This window comes from Crocodylus siamensis, chromosome 5 (assembly GCF_052110815.1).
Source record: "Crocodylus siamensis isolate JL-2025a chromosome 5, ASM5211081v1, whole genome shotgun sequence".
NCBI classification, from domain to species: Eukaryota; Metazoa; Chordata; order Crocodylia; family Crocodylidae; genus Crocodylus; species Crocodylus siamensis.
Genome location: NC_143399.1, coordinates 53,360,334 through 53,368,678, shown reverse-complemented (window position 1 = coordinate 53,368,678; position 8,345 = coordinate 53,360,334). Strand labels below are relative to the sequence as shown.

Here is an 8,345-nt window from a genome sequence, read left to right as displayed (position 1 = left end):
TTGGATGGCATGATCTAGTTGGGGCTGGTCCTGCTTTGAGCCTTGGAGTAGATGACCTCCTGAGGTGCCTTCGTACCCTCATTTTCTATGATATTATGAATAAGAAGGAAAGGAAGGACCAGTAGTTCAGTGAAGCAGGGTTTTAATTATGGGGAGGGGGAAATAAACAGAGCAAAGAGTGATATGCTCAAAAAAATAAGGCCAGTCAGAAATATGTTACTTCTCTAGATCAACCGTTCACTGATCTGGGCAGCAGAAGAGATGGGGAAGGAAGGGGGGGGGGGGCAGGAGGGAGAGATGATGTTGGCAAGAATAACAAGAATAAGCCCTGAAAAGTAGCATGATAAACTCAGTCCTAGTGAAAACACCACTAGGAAAGAGGCTAAGCCAGCTAGAGAGAAACTTTAAGGCTACTATGCACTTTCACATGAAGTTTGTATTGGGTGTTTAGTATCCTTAGCCTTTTAGTGACGTTATACAGAGCCACAATGAGTGTTTGGGGGAGTGAGAACCTGTAAATAAAGGATCCCTGCTTCCCACTACAAAATGGTTTGCACAATCTGGTGTCCAGACTTAGCAGAAGTCACCTTCTCTGCCTATTTTGGCATCTCTTTAGTTGAATTTCAAACAATTATAAAGTCAGCTCCCTCCCTGTTATGGATTGCTAAGTGCTTGTATCTGCTGGTATTTAAGAACAAATATAGGCTTCCTAGATTTAGGGAGTAATAGGGAATATATTGCAACAACATTAGATGAAACAATGCAGGGTTGCCAGCTGGGGCATTGTGCTCAGTTTTAGTCAGCCTTTCTCATGAAAAGTTTGGCAGAGACTGAAAAGAGCAGGAGGCAGGCAACTAAAGTGCTTAGAGGATAGACATGGACTGGAATTATTTAGTTTTGCAAAGAGCAAATTAAGGGGAAACTGGTAGAGCTGTTCAAACTTAGCCAGGGCACAGTGAAAAGTTAACAGGGCCATCTTTTACGTTGCCCAGTATTTGGCCGGAGCCGGTTTTGTATATTAAATATATTACAAACAAGTCTTTGTTTAATTGGGCAGATAACCAATGTGGATTTCAACTGGTGCAGAAGGTCACTGAGGGACCAATCCTGCACTTGTTCAGGCAATTCTGATGAGTTTAGTCTAAGGGCATAGCTTTGGTATTACACATACACCAAACTCCTTTGTGACCATAAAAGTGATTAAAACTCTTCTTTTGGCAGAAAAGAGATGACTGATTTAGCACTTTCTGAGCTATGAGGCCTGTAGGAAAATGCTGGCAACTGTGGCTTATTCTGCTGAAGAGTAGAAGAACAAGTGGCTGTCTCTCCAGCCCCCTCTGCAGAACCAGGTCAAACTAATGTGCTGGTTCTTTCAGTAAAGCAGTCCCCCCCACTCTCGCAACATCTGATAGCACCCCATAAGCAACACGAGCAAAAGAATTTGCTGAACTAACAGGGACAATGCCTAACCTTCCAGAAACAGTACCTGCAGCCAAACAGGCTTCGCATTTTAGAAAGGATGTGGAGAAATTAGAGTGGGTGCTGGATTCTTGAACATACGTTAGATCAGTAATAGACAATACCTGGCACACGTGCTAAAGTGTGGCATGTGAAGGCATTTTGCTTGATGGATGCCTCGGCGCACACAGTGGGGAGGGGGCCAGGGTTGCACTGCCACCACAAGGATTGGGCCCCTCATGATTCCCCCACCAACCTCCTCTGGCATGCCAACATCTTACAAGTCGAGGTTGCAGGTGTTTTTGGTACTGCCCAAAAATGTTGCCAAACCCTATCTTAGATGGTCTCTTTCCAGTTAGCTCTATTGTAGGAGGGGATGTGCAGCCGAAAGCAAGGATTATGGCCTTCTCTTCTGTGCTTCCAGGAAAAAATAATCATCTGGCCCTGAGCAACAGAAGATTGCTGTTGCTTACATTGAGCATTAGCTCAGTTGTGTTGAATCTGTGTTATGGTACAACAACAAGGTCTTACCCACTTCCCTAAGACGGATAGAGGAGCAGGTGTACAACTTCTGCTCTTCCCCTTTACCTGCAGCATAGATGTTGGGAGGCTGCATGAATGCAGATGTGTAAGTAGGAAGCTTGGCATCCTGGGCAGAGCTGCTGTGGAGTGTCTAGGGCAGAGGGGGAAGAGGTGCTGAACAGTGTAGAGGGGCAGGGCAGAGGTGTATCAAATGTTGAAGAGCAAGGGTATGAAGTTCTGCAGGATACTTCTGACACCCCCTCTAAATTAGTGTCCCTCTAAATCAGTGATTCTTAACCAGATCCTTTCAAGGGTGCCATGGGGTGCCACACAATGTTGGCACTGCTAGGTGTGCAAATGTGATTCACATGATAAACCCAGGGTTTCAAATAGGAACCTGTAGCATTAAAAACATGCTGCCCTGTGGATCTTTCTGAGTCCTTTGCAACAAAAGAATTGCTCTAATTTTTTTGTAGTCAAAAAATGAAAACTAAGAACCAGAATTTTCCAAGTGGTGCTATGGGTCTATCTATGGTGCCTCAAATCTAAAAAAGGTTGATAATCACTGCATAAATCATCCAGCCCTAGTTATGTTACCATAGTGGGGATTCCTGCTCCCCTTTCTGCCTCCATGAGCCAGACATAGGCCCATACTTGCTGTCTAAAGTTCAGTGGATCAGTTAATGTGTACTTTGAGATGTCCATGCCAAAATTGGCCTGATCCTCATAATACTTCTGTATAGGAGTAGTCCTAGTGACCTCAGTGCAGTTTTCCAGGAATGGGTCCATTATTTTTTCATACCCTACAGAGTTACTCCTATTCACTTAATGAATCCAAACATATAAGCAACATGTGGCAAACTAACCATAAAAGGAAGTCTTACTAATGTATTTCTTAGGAGCACAATTTAAAAAGTGTTATGAACTGCATCCCTGGTAAAGGAATTCCACATTAATAGTTGGGGGAAATGCCTGCAAATTCTGGGCATCTCCAAAAGTGTTTACTGAAGTTTGTTGTTCATTATTCCTCTGGCTAAAAATATCAATCATTTGACCAGGAAACTGAAACAAATATTGCCTGACTAAGATGACAGATCTTGCTCCATAAATAATGAACAATATATGCCCTTGGCCTATAAGAAGCATAGCAGTCTAGAAGTAACCAATAAATGGATAATATTTCATTGAAACATTGGTGGATGGCTCATGGATCAATCTTGCAAAGGCATATATTTAAGTGTGTACTGTGATGATGTGAAACCACATGGAGTATTCACTTACAACTGGAGGTTAACTGTAGAGTAAGGATTTATCTTGAGAAGGGTTTTAGTGCTGCCACTGACTTCTACAGAAACTGAGAGTACTCTATAATGCCCCTTTTTGAGATTATGATCTCAACATTTTAATGTAGGGCAGTGATTCTCAACCAGAGTACCATGGCACCCTGGGATGCATTGAGATCCCTTCAAGACTGCTGTGGGATGTCACATAATGTTATCACTGTTAGGTGTACAAGCATGATTCAAAAGCTAAACCCAGAGATGTCACATAGGAATCCATACAGTAAAACATGTTTTGACTGGTTGTGGCCTTTCTTAGTTCTTTGCTATAGAAGAATTACTCTGTTATAGTAAAAAAAGTAAGTGAAAAATAAAAGTAGGCATTTTCCAAGAGGCACTTTGTATCTAGAAAATGCTGGGAACCACTGATATATAGAGCTTTTTGTGGCAAAAGGCTAGCTTGTTATGCTGATGACATACTTACATTTATAGGAACATTACTAATGGGGTGAGGAGAGAGTTCATGAAGTGCAGTTGAATATAGCTATATTCAAGGATGGGTTTGGGTGTAGTTGCATCCTCCCACCCCTTTGATTTCTGCTGCACACAAACTTTAACACCTGTGGCTGCCTGGGAGGGGCAGCTATCTAGGTTGTAGCTGTATTGGTCTAGAGTGGGGGTTTTCAACCTTTTTTGGTTGGTGTACCCCCAGTGACCAGTCCAGGAGGAGGGAGCCCCCCAGTGGCAGATCCCCTCACAGCAAACATGAAGTGCCAACAGCAGACCCACAAGCACCGCCAGTGAAACTGGAAATGCCCCCCGCTTCTCTGCACCACTGCCACGTACCCCCTGGGGGCTTCTCAAGTACCCCCCAGGGGTACATGCACCCCCAGTCGACAACCCCTAGTCTAGAGGCAAAAGGAATCAGAACTTGTGATAGAGGTGATATTTTTTATTACATCAACTAGATGTTTGGAAAAAAACCAAGGCAGCCACATTTGTGTTCATATAGTGCTGAGAGAGAGAGTTGACTGATTTCATGGCTATCATCTACCTGATTCCTGCTAATGTCTCTCCATTCCACAGATATTAATGACCCCCTCTCCTTTTTGAGGATCTTGATGTTTCACTATTCAAACAATCCTTTCTTTTACAATCCTGTGACCCTCCTTTGGGTTGTGACTTGGGGTTGGGAACCACCAGCTTAAATGCTCAGGGTGGCTAGATTCTGTTTCATGACTCTGAATAAGAGCAGGACATTTAACTAGAATGAGAGCAGGGCTAAGGACACAATATTGGAAGTCCTTGCATACTCATGGAACTATGACATGATTGGAATAACAGAGACTTGGTGGGAGCTCACGTGACTAGAACATGTGATTGTCATGGATGGGTGGAAAGAAATCCAGGAGAGCTGGTTGTACTTTAAAGAAATCTTACTAAGGGCACAGGAACAAACCCTCCTGATGTGAAGGAAGACTAGCAAGTATGGCAGAAGATTAGCTTGGCTTAGCAGGGAACACTTCAATGAGCTAAAACATAAAAAGGAAACTTACCATCAGTGGAAACTCTGACAAATGAATAGAGAGGAGTGTAGGAGTACTGCTAGGGCAAGCAGGGATGAAATCAGAGAGGCCAAAGCGCAACTGGAGTTGCAGCTAACAAGGGATGTGAAAGATAATAAGAAAGGTTTCTACAAGTATGTCAGCAACAAGAGGAAGGTCAGGGAAAGTGTAGGTCCTTTACTAAATGGGGGAGGCAACCTAGTGACAGATATTGCAGAAAAGGCAAAAGTGCTCAACACCTTTTTCACCTGTTTTCACACGCAAGGTCATCTCCCAGACTACTGCACCCAGCAGCACAGTTTGAGGAGGAGGTGAGCAGCCAACAGTGGCAAAAGAGCAGGTTATGAACTATTTGGAAAAGCTGGATGTGTACTAAACTATGGAGCCAGGTGTGATGCAGACAAGGGTGCTGATGGAGTTCACTAATGTGATGTGATGTGATTGCAGAGCCACTGGTTATTATCTTTGAAAACTCATGGCAGTCTGAAAGATCCTGGATGACTGGAAAAGGGCAAATATAGTGTCCATGTTAAGAAACAGAAGGGGATAAGATCCAGGAAACTACAGATCCATAAGCCTCACCTCAGAGCCTGGAAAAACGGAGCAGTTTCTCAAGGAATCCATTTCTAAGTACTTGAAGAAGAAGGTGATTAGGAACAGTCATAATGGACTTATCAAGGGCCAGTCATGCCTGACCAACCTGATTGCCTTCTTTGATGAGATGACTGGCTTTGTGGATGCAGGAAGATAAGTAGATGTGGTATGCCTTGACTTTAGCAAGACTTTTGATACAGTCTTCCACAACAGTCTTGCAAGCCAAGTTGGATCAATGGACTGTAAGGTGGATAGAAAACTGGTTGGATCATCAGGCTCAGAGGGTAGTAGTTAATGCCTCAATGTCTAGTTGGCAGCTGCTATCAAGTAGAATGTCCAAGGGTTTGGTCCCAGGACCTGCTTTATTCAGTATCTTCATTATTGATATGGAAGATGGGATGAAGTGCTGTTACCTCTCTGCTCCATGTTCTTGGGGAACCCTGACACAAGACGCACACTGTCTGACTCACAAAGAATCCCTCCCCACACCTAAACGGAAACTGATTATGATGGAGTGACAGATGCACCTAAAACCCTCCAGATAAGGGTGACAAGAATGAAACAACTGCGCTAGGTCTCATTTGCATCCAAGATGGAACCAGATGACCATTCATTTACATGAGAGATGGAGAACAGAAAGCCTGAAGCAGAGACTGCAGTGAATTCTGGGATCAGAGAAGCAGGGGAGCACTGCATGATGGGGAATCTGTGCTCCAAATGCTAGTCAACCCACACACCCAGCTCAGCATTTATCAGACCAGTTCTAATCTGGATTTACAAAGGACTCCCCCCCACACACACACACTTCTAAGCAGAAGTAAGTTTAATAGGCATCTCGGGCCGCACATCCCCCGGTCCCACTATGGAAGGCCTATTTAAACTTAATTGGTTAAAACTTGGTTGCTGGGTTAGGGAATGCTGAGGCAAGACACCGAGTCAGGGGGTATGGGCAACGTTTGAACAATGGTAAAGGGTTCATCACAGTGTCCAGCCCGTTGGAGCCCGGACCACAAGTGTTGTCATACTTTTCCCGGGACAACTGGTGGAAGTCCCAAAGGTTATGAACACTCCAATAATTGCCTTAAGTCTGTTAAAAGACTATAGTAAGATCTGGAAAAGTCATGCTAAGCTGAGGCTTGTTCACAAGTAAAAATCCAAAACCCTGATGCTGCAAGCTATCTATTGTTTCTGAAGAAACCAGGAGATATCCCATCAGTATATCTGCTATCCATAGGAATTTCAAGCTGGCTCCTAAGTATCTGGTTACTCCCTAACCTTATGTGTTTCCTGAATATCAATCAGTTTCCTGAGATGTTCCAAACCAGATAACCCCTTGTCAATAGAAAAGATGATTTGATTTACACTATTGAGAATGCTTGAAAGAAGCTGAACTGAGGGTATAAAAATCTGTAAAAAGCAGCAGTGTGTGTGCTGACACCACCCGCTTTCTTCTCGAGAGGCTGAAGGAGGCAGATCGTCTCCCTTCAAGGATTGTGCTGAGAACTTTAACCTGTCAGCTTTGCAACCCGAGTACCTTGGACTGGTAAAATCCCAGCTCTCTCTCCTCTTTTCTCTCTAGGCTAGTTCATAAATTTCTGAACTTGAACTGTATTAGTTAAGCTTGAGCTAAGTTTCCCCAAGTATTTAGTGAAACCAGGGTAATACTGTGATTGTTTGTGTTTGTTTTCCTTTGCATGTCTATTACTACTAGTGCCATTATATATTTCATATACTTAGCAATAAATAACTTTTATAGTCAAACTTGTGGTAACGGGGTATATTTTTCAATCGCTACTTTTCCTTCCCCACTTGCTCTGCAGCAATGCTTCTTTTACCTAAGCTAAAGATCCCTGTGAAGCCCAAAATACTGTGGGGTCTGCTCATCAAGAAGCTAAAAGATTGTGACATGCTGAGTTTGAAACACATAAGGGGATCAGCTTGTACAGGCTGATTGACCCAGTTTGGCTCAGACATGCCCTAATGAACTGAATGCTGGCCCATGAGGGTGTCGTCTGGACACCCAGCCAGATTCAGAGGTATTCTGTTTAACTGTGTGCTTGTGACTGACTGTAGTTTATTGTTGCTCTGATGAACTAATTCTTGGCATATGAGGGTGTCAGCCTGTCCATGCTGATCAACCCGGCCAGGTCAGGCATGTCACGTTAATCTGTGTGTGTTTGTGTGTATAACTGATTTGGTGACTGGAGGAACCCAGCCCCACTGAAACTGAGTCCTGCAAGATAGCGCCATTGTGGGTGAGGGCTTGCAGAAGGAAGAGATACAGTTCTGTATAGAAACACAAGTAGCACAAGCAGCACATGGATAGAATTACCAGGACCCTAGAAACGTATCCCAAATAAATGAGCACACCCCAAAGTAATGGGCAAATCTGGTAACAGTGCATCCTCAGCAAGTTTATGGATGACACTTAGCTGGGCGGAGTAGTAGATACACTGGAGGATAGGGCTAGGATTCAGAGAGACCTGGACAAATTGCAGGATTTGACCAAAAAAAATCTTGGAGTTCAGTAAGCAGAAGTGCTAAGTCCTGCACTTAGGGCAGAACAATCACATGCACTGGAACAGGCTGAGGACCAACCGGCTAGGCAGAAGCTCTTCAGAAAAGGACCTAGGGGCTATAGTGGACAATAAGCTGAATATGAGCCAACAGAGTGCCATGGTTGCCAAGAAGGCTATCAGCACACTGGGCCATATCTGGAGTCCTGTTTTGGTTCCCCTACTACAGAAAGGATGTGGACAAATTGGAGGGAGTCCAGCAGAGGACAATGAAAATGGTTAGGAGGCTGGGGGATATGACTTTGGTGGTGCGGCTGAGGGAACTTGGCTTATGGAAAAGACTTAAAGGGGATTTAATAGCAGCCTTTGACTACCTGCAGGGTGGTTCTGAAGAGGATGGAGCTAGACTG

The 8,345-nt window shown here is 43.9% G+C and overlaps 1 protein-coding gene across 2 annotated transcripts in view; it reads left to right on the top strand.

Moving 5' to 3' along the window:
- The window catches only part of COLGALT2 (collagen beta(1-O)galactosyltransferase 2), a 174,299-nt gene that overhangs the window by 56,038 nt on the left and 109,916 nt on the right, over positions 1–8,345 (top strand). The window lies entirely within an intron of this gene.